Here is a 16,726-nt window from a genome sequence, read left to right on the forward strand (position 1 = left end):
GGGCTCAGTCCCCAAAGTATTTTTCATGAGGCCTAATATATGGTACATAATGTAGTCCCCCAAGTCTTCGGTCAATAAAGTTTATTGGCTGGAAACTTCAAATTGAATCCATGTATGGGCCGAAGTGACGGTTGTTCGGAGGCGGTATTTGTATACCCTGCACTGAAGCTTTGTAGGTGAAGCTCTGCAAGTGAAGCTTTGAAGCTAGAGCTCTGTAAATGAAGCTTTCAAAGCTGGAACTTTTGTAAATGAAGCTTTTGAAGTTAGAGCTCTGTAAATGAAGTTTTTTGAAGCTAGAGTTCTGTAAATGAAGCTTTTGAAGCTAGAGCTCTGTAAATGAAGCTTTTGAAGCTGATTGACATGAGTGATGCTCATGAATATTTATGTTGATTGACATGAGTGATGCTCATGGATGTTGTCATGAGTGATGCTCATGAATGTTAACATGAGTGATGCTCATGAATGTTGACATGAACGATGGTCATGAATGTTTATGTATGATTGTCATAAGTGATGCTCATGAATGTTTATGTATAATTGACATGAGTAATGCTCATGTATAATTTGAAGTACTGGGTGTACTTTTGATCACCTGGTTGGTGGCATGAAGGAAAGTACGGGTTGTACATTTCATCACCTGGTTGGTGGCATGAATGGCTAGTTGCCAAATGATATTTAGAGTACGGGTTGTACTTTTCATCACCTGGTTGGTGGCATGAATGGCTAGTTGCCAAATGTTATTAGAGTACGGGTTGTACATTTGATCACCTGGTTGGTGGTAATAGAGGCAGGTTGCCGGATAATTTTGGAGTACTGAGCGTACTTTTGATCACTTGGTTGGTGGTAATAGGTTGTCGAATAATTGTGGAGTACTGGGCGTACTTTTGATCGCCTTGTTAGAGCTATTTTGGGCTTATCGGCCTTCGATCTCCACACAATATTCCAGCCTATTTATTTTGGGCTTTGCCTTTTTTATTTTTTTTAAACCCTCTGATGGGGTTTATACATATTACCCTCTGATGGGGTTTATACAAATGTCTCTGAAAGATAATAAAAATAAATTACATCATTCTAAAATAAATCCAATCATCTGTTCAATGGGTCATGCCATAATGCCATCACCACCATAATTATGTCTGCTTCTTTTTATCCTCTTTTGCTTTCTACTTTTGCTTTTACTTTCTCTTTTCTTTTGCTTTCGGCCTGGTTGGTGCTGCGACCTGTGAGATGGCAACCATCTTGGCATCATTATGTCTGAATTCTTTTATCTTAATGGGTAAAGCTTCGGATGACAACTCAAAGCACTAGAGACTAAGAAAGTATGGTCAAAATATTCCTTTCCCACGTTCCTCCTCGATTGTGTCTGTCAAAATATTCCACAATATTGAGAGGGGTCTGACAATAATGGAAAAGAGAATGAACCAAACACGGTGGACGAGAAGGCCGAGATTGTGGAAGAACGGGAAAATGATCTAAATCTGCCAATACAATTGCTTTTGTTAGTGATTTTGCTTTGCTTCTTTATGGGTGTTTTTTCAGATAGTGGGGTGGTGGACTCCCTGTGGCTGCTCATCTTCGTACCAAACATCCTGTGTCCGTTCTGTCACTCTGTAACCCGGTGGACATCGCAGAGAGTCTGCTGGGCCGTGGTTGGGACAACTTTCCAGTACGCCCTGAGTGTGACCGACACCATGTACCCAGGTGGCTGTGGTTATCACCAATAGAGCACACAACCATCACAACTAATGAAGTCCACAACCGTGCTGAACAAACTAAAAAGCATATCGGAGAGCGCGAGGTAGAAGACGAGCTTGAAGGAGAGCTTGCGGAGCTCTTTGAAGAGGACGTAACAGAGGACGATGAACCCCAACCCAATGAACGATAGGCTCATCGCTCTAGCGTTTACTGCCATCAAGACGTGGCGATCGTACGCCGTCAGACCTCAGGTGACTTGCCCCGTCGTCACCATTTTCTTCACCCACTCTCCTTCGCACTGTTCTCTGCCTTCTGGGGAGAGAAGGACAAGGGCTGCACCATCATCAGAGAAGGAGAAGGAGCAAAGATGCCTATACAAGTGTGAGGTCTGAACAAAATGCCCTCCGGCTCCGACCACATGGCTAGAACACGAAAACCCTCCTCCTTCTCGTAGAAATTGCTGCCAATTGACCCCACCAATACGGGAACGGAAGAGCATGGCTTGAGAATATCAATAGGCTTGGAATGGTGTTGGTGGTGCTTCTTGGGCGATCGTCGAGATTGATAGGTCCTCCGGTGCGTTGACGAAGATAGGTTCGATGATTTGGTTTTCTGGCCTCCGCTCACCTGAGATTGTCGCCGGAGACCCCTTTTTCATTCCATTCTTTTCCTTGTGCTATGCGAGGGCAAACTGGTGCATCTGGATTAGCGAAAGCTACATGATTTGACACCGCCACCACCTTTGGATTCAAAAAACCGCCAGAAAATAATGCGAAAGAGAAGTCCGATCTCTGGTTGATCAGCTGAAGCTTCAAGAACCCTTTCCCGGTGTCTTTGTAGTCGGGAGTGGAGTAATTCGCATACTGATACTTAATCGGCACATAACACAAAAACAGAGGATAAACTCTCGGATTCTCCTCAGGGCAGGTGGAAGCACTGAAATTAGCAGGAGTAAACACTCAAATCCAATCATTGATTTTCGAGTTTTCTGTACCAAATTCCAACTTCACTCACCCTGTGTTTTGCCCCCTTAATCCAAGAACACAAGGAGAAGCTTGAATGTAAGCAATCTCATCAAGTGCAAAGGTTGCTCTATGAATAGCAATTCTGGAAAGAGGGTGATCTCCATGCGAGCTTGCCTTCTCAACTTGAAGGGTTGTAACAACAACCCCCAACAGAATTGCCAACAGCCTCACTTGTTTCATTTCTTTCATCCCAATTTCTCCCACAGTATGAAAAATGAAGAATCTTTTAGGAACAAAGGAACAAGGTTGCCAACTTTGAGTGATGCTGGTGCTGTTGAATTGAGGTATAAGATTTTATGGGTTTTTTGTGATTTTGCAGATTCACGGCGGAGGTGAAAAATTAAGAGAGAACCGACATAACTTTTCATGTCGATTCCCACAGACGGCGCCAAATGTTGATGCACAAAACCGGAGGTCTTGGAACAAAGTAAATCCGACCGTGAATCTGCATGAAATGTAAATAAGACAAGATGTATCGTGGTTCACCTCAAGGTTGGGCTACGTCCACACTGATTGTATTGTATTTCTCTGAGAAGTGAGGGAGAGAGCCTCTGTAATACGAGAGGGGAAGTGAGAGGGGGGAGAAAGCTTAGGAATGGCCTTCGAGGGTGAGAATGAGCCCCCCCTAATTGTGAGGGTGATGGGTCATTTTATAGAATAAGGACTCCTCACTTATTACATATTTGCCCCTGCCTTTATCACATAATTACATTTAAGTCCCCCGAGTATTTGTATGAGATCTAAATACAAGGCCCTAAATATGGTATAAACAATGTTCATTCGGTGCTTCTAGACTTGAAATCCCAAAGGACTGGACCCAATGTCTTTAGCCATTGAACCCCTAACACCACATCACAACCTCCCAAGGCCATGGCATACAAATCAGTAGTACACTGATAGTCTTGAATCTTGAGTGAGATAGCCCCTAAAGAACCTGTAGTATTAACTTTTCCCCCATCCGCAATCTTGACACTAAAAGAATGAGTTGTATTCAATTGTCCATTGATTTTCTTGACCAAAACAGAATCCACGAAGTTGTGGGAACTACCAGAATCGATAAGTATTACAACCGGACAATTCCTAATACTACCAAGAACCTTCATGGTTTTAATTGACTTAGGAGCTGGGGTACCAAAAAGGGCACATGCTGTAAACTCAAGTTCTAAATGCTTAGTGTCAGAGGCTTCATTATCATTACCATACTGAACATTAATCAATAAAAGTTGTTTCTTCTCACAAGTGTGGCCGCGAACAAATTTTTCCTTACAATGGAAGCAAAGACCATGTTTTCGACAATATTCAACCTCGTCTGGTGTCAATCTCCTCACATTCTCATGTTTTAATTTGTTATTTCTTGCAACAGTATCAACAACATTTTGTAATGGAGGATGAAACAAAGAATTAACAGATGAATGAGGAAAAGATTTGACCTTTTATTCAGACAACTTGGCATCGATCTGTTGAGCATAAGCAGTGGCCTCAAGAACGTCTTTGGGCTTCAGAATTTTGACGTCATGACGCAACTCCGATTTAAGACCACCAATGAAACAAGATCGCAAAAGAGATGGGGTAACTTCCCTTGTACGATTAGCTAGTCTTCGAAACTCCAAGATGTAATCACGCAGAGATCCCGTTTGGTGAAGTTTAACCAAGCTTTCTACCGAATTGTTGAACTCCGACGGACCAAATTCTTGACAAAGAGCTTGTGTGAAATCTTCCCACCTAGGGTATGTCCGAATACAATTAGCCCATTGGAACCATTGTAGAGGTTGGCCATCCAGATGGAATGATGCCATTTTCACTTTCTTGAAATCGTCGACACCGAAGAAATCAAAATAGTATTTTGCTTTGTAGATCCACCCCAAGGGTTCATCGCCATCACCAAATCTGGGAAAATCGATCTTGATAAATGGTTGTCGAGGCAACGGAATCGATTCTTGACGAAACAACTGAGGGCCACACGGAGGATTCACTCCCGGCGGCAAATTGTGATCGGAATGTGTTCTCTTTGACGATTCACCCACCAACCTACTACCCCTCGTCGATAATGCCTGCAATTGCTGCAAAATTAGCTAATGGGTAGTTCGAAATTTAGTTCTTGATTCTTGAAATTCATGCCTGGAATCTTTGAACTCTTTCTGGAAATCAACAAACAGGGAGTCAAGCTTGGATACTCTCGTTTCCATGGTGCGTTTGGAACCGAGCCGAGTCATACACGAAGAAGGATCAAGTAGGATCGAATGCACTGGCTGTGATACCAATGATAGAACCCTAACTTTGCATCTTGACTTCTGTGTAGCAGTAACGAGTAATTTTCTATTGCAATTAACAACAAATACAACAACAACCCTTTTTCCGCTTACAACCCTTCCTAATATAGTAGCTAGTTAGCTTCCTCCGTAAGCTTACTACTAACAACCTTATCCTTTTAACCACACATATTTGTCCTAGTCAGCACTAATACAATGCTCACTTATCAACCAATTTAGTTATCACACAGGATCCTATCAGTTTGAGTTTCGAATATTTTCGATTTTATTGAAGTTATATTGTGGAGTTTGGCAGGATGATATCATGACAAATATGCTTTATAATAAAATAAAATTCATAAATAAAGACATGAAATCAATTGATTTAGTCTTTAATTTGTAATCTCAACGATATAATCATCATTCATTAACAAATTGAAACGTTTGGATTAGTGAATCGTGCACCGGCACAAGTGCACAACCGCATGAAGCTAGAAGCAAAGAATTTTTTTTTTTTTATATTTCTAATTATATAGTTGTTATCTACACGGTTGGATTTTGGTGATTAGTGGAGGGGGATGGCATATATTTACGTTAACAATGAGGTATTGATATTGACATGTAAGTTAATAAAAAAAAAAAGGAAATTTAAATCTAATAAAAAATATATAAAAATTAGCAAGTCCAACTGTCCATGTTTAATTATATTGGTATTAAACTGTAAATATCCACAATGCTAGCTTACCGGATGTTTCTTTTTGGCTACATCTATTTGGCCGACAATATGGTATACGACCTAATTTTTTTTTTTTTTTAAGTACATTGATATTTTTACACTTAAGGGAGGGGGAGTTTAACAAAACTACTTGATTGAAACATTAGTTGTACCACATGTTTAAAGGCAAGTTGGCTAATCACCTATATTTAAGATGTGAAAAATGTTCTCTCTTTGACAAAAATATGTTCTAATATGCTTTACCAGATATTGTATTTGAATTATGTGAAAGGTATTGGCATAATGCATAGAAAATATGTTCTAATATGCTTTAGCCAATTTCAATAATGATGATGATGTGAACTTATTTCGTTGACCTCTTTTGAATTTGCAGGCAATCAATCTAGATATATAAATAGTTATGCAAAAAAATCAAATTCCATTTTTGTCATGTGAAAATTGTATTCATAATTCAGTACCACTATACATTGTTGGAAAAAATTAAGGTTAAATTGCTATATTTATCACATAAAAATTACAATAAACAAATCATGTAAATAAATACCAATCAATTGCAAAGCTTAAGCAAAAACATTACTAAATGGATATGAATATGGGTTAGAAAAACCTGAAACTTGATATTGAGTCTAGTATTGGATATTATGTCCTCAAGACAAGATTGCTCCTCATTGTTGTCTTAATATTTGTATTTTCAAATGTCTCTCAGAATACAATGATCTTTCACTTAACGGAAATAGCACTTCAATCCACAAAATATAGCTAACCAAATAGTATTAGAACTCTCAAAGCAGACAGTCTAATGTGACTATGAGAACTAATTGTAATCTAAAAATTTAATGAATGCTTCAGGACGTTGCTATATTCATAGGCACAAAATACCTATTCCCAACCAGAATCATCTGTTTTTAAAATGTTTTCAATTAAAAAGCCGCAACCTGGTTTATAGGAAGAGACTTATCCTAAATGCCATGTACAGACACTTGCTAGAAACATTTCAGTTTTATAATGTTTATTTAATACCATGTACTCTAATAATATTATCTATCTATTACTAACATCTGGATAGTAAGTGACATGTACGTTTTAGATTCGATTCTCGATAAAGGCGAATTTGAACCATATTATCACTAGTCTATTGTGAGACTTAGCTCCCTTCTGCACCACCTTCTTAGTATATATAATATTGTTTGTTAAAAAAAAAAAACATCCGGATATTATTCATCTTTTCCTATGAGTGTTGTTTCAAGAGTTGTAAATTCTATATTTTTTCCTATTCAACTTTCCCTTTTCTTCTTTTCCATCCAACATCCGAATTCTAGTATATATTAAATATCCCAACTAATTTTCATTCAAATAATGTCTAAATATTAAATTTCTAACATAAATTTGACGCACAAAGCTAGCAAACTCTTTTTATTTTATTTTTTTTAATTTTTTTAACAAACTTTATTATCTACACTAAGGGGAGTGGGGAGTGGCAGCTAAGCCTCACAATGGACGAATCATAATGATATGGTTCAAATTTACCTTTGGCGAGAATTGAACCTAAGACCTCTCAATTACAAGTGAAGAGGAATATCACTAGACTATAGTACTAAGTGGCACAAAGCTAGCGAACTTGGTTAAAAGAATTGTTATCAATAAAGAAAAACCTTTTTCGTCATTCGAATGATATTTTATGAGAAGGAGCATTCAAATTTGAGCACATAGACGAAAGGCGAATAATCTAGCCATCTAGTGACAATCATGTCTAATATAGAAATGATGCTTTGAGTTTTCGTATGAGTTTGGCAAAGCGTCTTAAATAAAGGAAAATCCAAGTTATAATTGTTTCAAACCATATCATAAGTTTCATTGGTTCTACTTATTCTCAATGAATGCTAAACAATTATATTTTAGCATGCGAAGCAAATGAGGATTAGTAATCACACCTCCATGCTATAAATCATGACCCCAGTATTATATTGTCACCATTACGAATGTCGAAAATATATAATATCTATGCTAATAGAAAAGGGTGTATTTTTGCTAAATACCATAAGCTATGTTGACGCTCATTATACACTTTAAACTCTACCACGTGTCCTTTAATCTAACTTTAGTTAACTCTCATATTAAATATTCCTTTTTTAATTGTGAAGAAAAACTGACAAAACTCAACCGTTACCAAACCCAGTTCATAAACTCCCACCCCAATGTTTCGTCCAAAAAACACCCACCAATGGCCTCAACTAACCGGTGGTAGCCAGAGACTTTCAGTAAAGACGATGGGAACATGACTGGTGGAGAGCCAAGACAGCTAACGGCGTTGAGTTCGGGGGATAAGGAGTGGCGGTCGTGGCCCCCACTGAAAAGAAAAGAGTTTGAAGTTTTTGACGATTATTGTCACCACGACTCCTTAGGCTTGGGATGGCCATGGTTAGAGACAAAAACAAGAGGAAAAAAGAGGTGAGAGAGATATTGGCAAAAAAAGGATAGGTGTGTTGTGAAATTGAGGATATGTGTGCATTGAAATGTAAAGTAAATAAGGCACAATATTTATGAGTAATGTTCTAAAAGGTGCTAGTCGTGAAGCGTGCTGGAGCCTAGCGCCTAGGCGGATTTAAGTAAATTTATTATATTTCATGTAAATAAGTATCTGTTTATACTTAAAATATATATAATTTCATCATAAACTACAAAATAGAATGACATATATATATATATATATTATGAAGTATTGGACATAATGAAAACATGGGGAACAAGCATATAATGTGTGTTCATTTAAGTATTCAACAAGTTTTTACAATTTATTGAAAAAAAAATTTTAAATGAAAGCTATCTATTTTCTGTCTAAGTGAGTCGTAACCTAGTCGGTGCCTAGGCGGGTCTGGGTGGGCTAAGCGGTCTAAGCGGGGGCCTAGACCTTTCTTAATTTTCAAATGCTTAGCCATTAATCAGGGTAGTGGCCAGCCGCCTAACGCCTAGACGAGGCCTAGGCGGCGCTAGGCGGGAATTTTTAGAATAGTGTTTACGAGATTCAGCAAGTGTGCTTACGTTCTCGGGGCAACAATTGTCACTACAAATAGAAGGGTCATTTGCGAGGGTCAAATGTGGTCGGAAAAGTCATTTTGCCATCACAAATACTTATTTACGATGGGGAAAAGGCCTCGCTAGGCGTCGCAAATTGATCCATTGGAAATTTTTTTTTTCGATCGGCCGTCGAAAATGCTTCATTTACGACAGTTGTGGCTTGTCGTTACTAGTTTTCTTTTAATCAGAATTGATTTTTCAAAATGAAAGAATTGTTTTATATTAATATTCATATATTCAACTACATATACAAAAAAAATCTATGTAAAAATTTTACAAGTACTTGTTACAATCATATGATATGTCTTATAACGCTAGTTTTTCATGTCCACTTTAACCAACTGTCAAGGAGTTCAAATGTAGTGCTACGAACATTGATCCACAATTATTATCTTTATTCTGCAAAAAAAAAAAAGAAAAAAAAAGAAAAAAGACAACTTATATCAAGCACAATATAATTGTCAATTGGTAAGAAACCCAAACAATGAAAATCAGAAAATAAACATAAACTCTAATGAACAATCTTGCATAATTTTAGCTCAAGGTGTGAGCATAGCATCCACCAATCTATACCATAAATAATGCCAGTGAGTAGTTAAAGTGAAAATTAAACACACCTCAAATACATTCTTCAATTTTTCTCGTACCACCCTAAGATCAGAGGATGCTCATAAATCCAAACAATCTAAAAAATAGTAAAACCATATGCACAATTTAACAATTATGATGTTTCACATTTTCAGGATTATAAGGACAACTATATCACATTAATTGCACCATACTATATCACATAAACTGAACCACAAAGAAGTTAAAGTAAATGCCAAATCACAAGTTCACAGAGAAGTATAAATAACAAGTTCACAGAGAAGTTAAACTGAACCACACACATGCTGAGATCCAAAACCAGCCACAAAGCTAGAATGGCACATGCATAACAATGTTTACATGGATATGTTAAACAAGGAAAATCAGCATAGTCAAATTGGAATTATTACGTTTCTTAGGCGTACCAACAACCTGAACATGTACAAGGTAATGGGAAAGATCAAAGAAACGGAATATCCGTACCTTTACATTTCTGAATTTCAGTGGCATAATCTATCAGTTTTTTCATGCCATTCAAGCTTTCTAATGAAAGAAAATTCTGTTCTAATAGGTAAAGACAAGAACAGTTAGCGATCCAGCAGAACAATAGAACTTGGTAACAGATCAAAACAAAAGTGCGTTTAATAGTTTTTTTCTCTACAAAAATATGATGGTAAAGTACATGTGTTAAATTAATAGTGAGGATATTGTATGCAGTAGAAAAAAAGAAGCATCACAGAAAACTTTACGTCTAAACTGCAAGAAAAACAGAAGCATCCTAGAGAAATAATTTCATCCTGCAAGTTCACAGCAAAAAGAAAAATACTGAAAAATAAAAAGCTATTAGAGGCAAGTACCTACAAATTTAAAACCAGATTTATAAAGAAAAATGATAAAAAATATGAAAAACATTCAACCTTAGCATGTGATTCTTCAACACTATCAATCTCTTTTTGCACATACACACAACAAATGAACACAAACACACTCAAAAAAACTCTACTTTAAATAATATAACTGACCCAACCTCCCTTAATGAGCAATAAAAATCTGATCCTTTATTCTGTAAGAAAATTTGAGTTACTGTTCAATATTCAAAAGAGTATGGTGTGTAATGCGAGTAAATCACCCATTTGATGGAACACAATTCTATGGTTACCTATGAAATCCAAGTAATTCACAGTGAAAATGTTCTGCTCAGGATTAGTGTTGTTGGAGAATCCCAAATGGATAGAACCCCATCCCATTGCACATACACAACCCCACAAAAATTGAAAAAAAAAAAAAAACTTAGAATGCAAGAAAGGCATGAAAAATCTAGAAACCCCGGCCCCACCCACGAACCTATAAAAGACCCGGAAATTTTTTCTAATCATTAATTTCGATTTAACAAAATCAAGAAAAAACTTCTAAAGCCCAATTACATAAATCACAAATTTAAAACAGATTTTAACATGCAATAGGTATAGAAGGTACTTGAGGTCATGAGGAATCGTTTGATCTTTGGCCCGAAAACTACATCAGTTAGGCGGTGGAGGATTCGATTCAAGTAGACGCAAAAATCGTCGAGAAGCTACTGGGCAGACTTCATAAACCTAGACCGCTTCAGTAACGATGCGTAGCAGGTGAACAAACTAGAGAAACAGAGCTTCTGAGTTCCCTCGCTCGGAACGAAATGCCGTCATACTGGAGAAAATATGAGAAGAGGGGAAGAGAAAACTTCACCCATTTGAGGAGGCCATGGATTGCGACAAAGCGATGGAGAGAAAAGCTGCTGCGAGAGATTTTGAGAAATGAAGGATGGAGGCTAGGGTTTTGTTTCTGAGAGAGGAAGGGCAAAGAAGTTGTGAGATATAAATAAAAAGGAAGAGATAGTGCTAAACGACGTTCTTTGGAAATACAATTTAGTTTTTGAGCGCCATGCACTTTTATGATTTAATTACTAGATTAAATTCAATGGTAAGAATTTAATCTCTCATATGTAAGATTAAATCTCATGGCTATTATTGTAGTTAAGATTTTAATATTTTTTTAATTAATGTAGAAGTAAAAAAATATACAAATGCTTGTAATATCAAGCTAGACAACTTTTGTGAAAAGGTCAGTTCCAAAATTTGTCACTATAATCTCATAAACCATAGATTAAAATTTAACAGTTGATTGACGTTTACGTCTATATACTATAATCTCATACACATTCTACAAAATTAATTTCAATAATTTAACAGTCAAACTCGTTTGTATATGCTCCAAGATGACATACGTAAAAAATCGCAAAAAACAAACATTCAAATATTTGGTAACGGAACGAAACCTTTCGACGGTTATAAACGAAAACTCATGATTTAACGTTTATTTTAACTCCAATTTGATGATTTGTCACAAATACACTCCTGAACCCTATAAAAGTACGATAAAAGAATTCGATCTTCAATTTAAAATATTTGCACTAGTGGATACCACAAAATATTATGTTCTACTTAGTGAAAGTATAAAATAAACTCCAAGTGTTTGTTGGATCTATCATTTTGAAGGAATACACATTCTACAAAACTAGTTTCAACGATCCAATCGTCAAACTTGTTTGTATATACTCCAAGATCACAAATGTAAAACATCGCAAAAAAATGACATTTATATATTAGGTAGCGGGACAAAACCTTTTGACAGTTATAACAAAAACTCACGATTTAACAATTATTTTAACTCTAATTTTTCTGATTTTTTACAACTACACTCCTCAACCCTCCAAGAGTACGATGAACGAATTCGATCTTCAATTTAAAATATTTGCAATAGTGGATACCACAAATTATTATGTTCTACTTAATGGAAGTATAAAATAAACTCCAAGTGTTTGTTGAATCTGTCGTTTTGAAGAGATACACATTCTACAAAACTAGTTTCAACAATCCAACCGTCAAACTTGTTTGTATAGGCTCCAAGATTGAATACGTAAAAAATCGCAAAAAATAGACATTTAGATATTAGGTAACGGGACGAAATCTTTCGACGGTTATAAACAAAAACTCATGATTTAACGGTTATTTTAACTCCAATTTTGCTGATTTTTTACAACTACACTCCTCAACCCTATAAGAGAATGACGAACAAATTCGATCTTCAATTTAAAATATTTGCACCAATGGATAGTATTATTTTAATATAGTTTTGTGAATTTTTCAATATGTATTCTAAGTTATATGATCTATTTATTGTAGAATTTAAATTAAGCATCAAACTTATTTCAAGAATATTCCAACGACACATGTGACCATTGGTGAATAATTGATCCCAACAAAACCATATGCCTTAAAAATTTATTTTGACAAAGAAAAAATATGATTACTTCCGACAACAACTAATCACCCTCGAAAATATAAAAGCATTACTAAGAGGACTTTTTTTCCCTCAAAAATATAAAAACATTACCAAGAAGACTTTATTTCCCTTGAAAATACTAAATCAATTTCATCAACATGAGTAAACCTTCGGAAATAACCATTTTATTTCCGATAAGAACTTTACTCGTCGTTAATAAAACTGGCGCCAATTCTTCTTGCCAAACAAAAGTGCATTTCTGACGAAACTTGAGACTTTTTCCGATTACATTATGTGTGTTCGTAATAAAAATTTGTTTCATACCATGTTACCGACGACCTATATTTTATGGTAGCAAAATGTGTTTTTTACGAAGGTTTTTTGGGGCCCTCAGAAAATCTTCGTCGGTAATGACTACTTTTTTTGTAGTGTGTGTTTTCTTTTATTATCTGAAATAATGGGAGTACAAAAATAATTCTCACTATTTTTTTCTCTATCTCACTAGCCTTGGCATAGCTTACATGAATTTCTCTATTTGTTGTTGTATTCTTCAATGATACAAATACCTCTTTATATAGAGGTTTTGATCCAACACCTCTTTAAATGTACGAAGAGAACTTTACATACCAAAATAGTAAAAAACCAAACTTATACTATTTAAGCCTACAATCTTATCCTACAAACTTGATTTCATTTCTTCCATGTTTAGTCAAATGATTTAGGCATTTACACAAGTTTACAACACTCCCCTTAGATGCCCATATATCAATATTAGTTGCCTCATTAGAACCATGTGTGTTGGATGCTCCCCTTGATGTGTATTGATTCCGCATTCTTCAATCTGATGATTAATAAGTAGGCGTAATTCGATAACACCCATCAACTTCTGAAATGTACATTTTGCTAGGGATTTGGTGAATAGGTATGCCAGATTATCGTTGGAACAGATTTGTCTGACTTTAACTAACTTTAGCCTTCTGAAGCTCATATGTACTAAAAAACATTGGAGATATGTATTTCTAAGAGATATGAAGATGTAGCAACAAATGTTTTCTTCTTTGAGCGTTGTATGATCAATCTATTTCTATATGTAAATATAAATCCTTTTTATGAGCGATATGTATACAGGCTATTCAAATTTTGCTTGCCCAACAAAACTATGGCTTAGTGACTTCATTGGAATAGAACCAGCACATGTCTATAATTTCTTGGAGATATCAATAGATAAGCTTCATTTTGTTTGAATACCCATACGTTGGTATTGTGCTTCATAGAAAATGTAACATTTGATTTAGTATATTATGCTAAATAGAGTAAGGTACATACTTCACTAAGATATGATACTTTTGAAACAAGTATCCGTTCATCATTTTCCTCACGATGATGAATGATCTTTCTTAGTGTCCAAATATTGACTAATCATTTGAGTATTCAACTAAATGATCTTCAAACCACATGGTTCTTTAATACCATAAATGTGACAGCCCGTCCTTAATTTTATGAATTTATGAATTTTAAAGGCATGATTTTACGAATGTGCCCTTAGAGACAAGGGTTTTGATTTTTTTGTTGATCAGCGTATAGTGAGGCGTATGAAACTTTGCTTTAGCGTATCCTTAGAGTATTCGACAACACGGGCTCGTAGGCACAAGAAGAAGAGGATTTGGAGTTACGGTTAAAGTTCTAAGGAACTCTAAAATGAGAAATACTTTTATTTTGATTACTAATTATATTTTTATATGTATTTAATTATAAGTATTATTATTTTATTAGTTATTGGGAGAATTAAGGGAAAAAGGAAAGGGGGAGGTTGGGAATAGAAGGAAAAAACGGAGGGGAGACAGAGAATGGGCAGAGTTGCCCAATCGGAACAGGAGAGAGGAAGATGTTGGGCCAACCAGAAAGAAGAGAGAAGTGAGGGACGAATCAAAGAAGGGAAAGGAGGGGAAAGGAGGAAGGAAGGAAGGAGAGGAACCGGTCGGGTTCCTCTTCGACCTGTGACTCGACCCGCTTCTGGAATTCCACCCCGATGTCGATTCCGACGATTTCTCTGTAAATTGACCATTGCCATCACCCTTACATGACTCTAAGACTCTCCCCCTACCATTTCCATTTCTGAATTGAAGGAAATAGGCTCAGATTCATGATGATTCTCATCAAGGGACTCCGAGGACACCACGGCGGCGATTGGTCTTGATATTTTCAGTATATAGGTGTGGGCAATAGGTGTGGGCTTTTGGTTTTCAGTATATATTATATACTTGATATTTTCCCAGAAATATGTGTTTGAATGAAAGTATGCCATAAATGCCATGCATATAAGTTTATAATTCGTACACGAATTGGTATATGATGCATTATATATAATTGTGGTGCTGTGAACGCTCTAAAGTGCAAGGGTGAATGCAGGACACTCAGGTAAGTTCAAGTAAGTTTAGGTAAACTCAAGTAAGTATACAATATTAGTTTGATTGATGAGATAAGTGATGAAATATGAATATGTCGTATAGGTCACTAGAGGTGACAGATGACTCCGACTTATATGCTAGCCATGATTGATGAGATATGACTATGTCGTCTAGGTCACTAGAGGTGACTCCGACTTATATGCTAGCCGCATGATTGATGAGATATGAGATGAGATATGAATATGTCGTATAGGTCACTAGAGGTGACTCCGACTTATATGCTAGCCATGATTGATGAGATATGAGATGAGATATGAATATGTCGTATAGGTCACCCTTGGTGACTCCGACTTGCGTACTATTATGAGTTATTAATCGCATGGTTATTTGATATTATTGATGAGATGCTGTGTTATGGGACATTATGATTTCTCTGGAAATTATACAGGTGTTGTAGCGAGGGATTACATGTTTTATATGTTTTCTATTGGTATTTTACTTACAGGGCCACTCACCCTTGTCTTGTCTTCACCCTTCAGGTATTATTAGCTGAGTTTTATTATCACCAAAGACTTGCGGGGATTCTTAGTATCAGAGGCTATTCCGAGGGTATGATTCTTATATCACTTTTCTGTACATGTTTATGCTCTAACATCACGTGTGAAGTGGATACATTCCCACTCACCAGTGCACTCTGGTAAGTAGGCACTCTTAGGTTTAAATTTATTCACAAATTTTCCACATCATCTCACTTTATGGCTTCGTCACCTTCCAGGTGTCGGCCATCACAACTTGATTCAAAGTCCTAGTGGACATTCCGGGTCGGGGTGTGTCAGTTTGGTTTCAGAGCATAAGTTGGGTAGTATTTTGTTCATCACACGCATGATATGAGCATTTCTAGTTTTGTGTCTAATGTCCGATCTTGCCACCTCGTCGAATACGGAAAAACATGTTAACTTTTCTTCCGTTTTGGGCAGTTTTGTGGTCTTGACAACATTTTAGAAAATCATTTTGGCATTTGTTCTTAGAATTAAAACGAAGTTATTCCTTATGGAAGAAATGTGTAGATTTGAGGCAAGTTGATGGTTTAAGTTAATGTATTGATAACCATGTATCACCGGAGATTTTACCAACCAATTTCATCATCGTTCTTCCGTTGTTAGAATCGATTCTTTTGAAATTGGAAATCTCAGCTAGTTTTGATTTCTTGATAGTATTGTTTGAATATCACCTAATAGAATTCTTGCGAAGTCTACTTTTGTTAAGACTCTAGAAGTGTCGCATGTGGTAAGGTAGTGCTAATGTGGTAGTGCTAATGTGGTAGCACTCGGCGGAGGAACATTTTGGGAAATTACTTTTGGTCCCTACTAGTTAATACTTTTATGATGTTACTATTTGATCATCAAGAACCTTGTTAGCTCATTCTTAAATTTGACCACGTTACTTTTGGCCTAAGATAACAACGGAGTTTAGTCTTTCGGCATAATTCATTGGTTGTTTGATTCTTTGATATTCTAGTCTGCCCCTGTTATGTTTATACCCCCAGTTTTACCTCCTGGTATTAAAGGTAATTGGGATGATTTAGAGTCACCGGCCTTTTGTTTTCCCATATCATTTTAGATAGGGACA

General features: G+C 36.3%; 1 long non-coding RNA gene across 2 annotated transcripts; it reads right to left on the reverse strand.

The window, feature by feature from the left end:
- Positions 1-8,974: 8,974 nt before the first annotated feature.
- LOC126595783 (uncharacterized) lies at positions 8,975-11,219 on the reverse strand. 2 transcript variants are annotated; one of them, XR_007613687.1, is made up of 2 exons: positions 10,845-11,219; positions 8,975-10,165 (listed from the first exon to the last, which is right to left on the reverse strand). It is a non-coding gene; the product is annotated as an uncharacterized LOC126595783 (long non-coding RNA). The 2 variants fall into 2 exon arrangements; XR_007613688.1 differs by having other exon boundaries at positions 8,975-10,193.
- Between the last annotated feature and the right edge of the window lie 5,507 nt (positions 11,220-16,726).

The sequence above is a fragment of the Malus sylvestris genome, chromosome 13 (genome assembly GCF_916048215.2).
Source record: "Malus sylvestris chromosome 13, drMalSylv7.2, whole genome shotgun sequence".
Classification (NCBI taxonomy): Eukaryota; Viridiplantae; Streptophyta; class Magnoliopsida; order Rosales; family Rosaceae; genus Malus; species Malus sylvestris.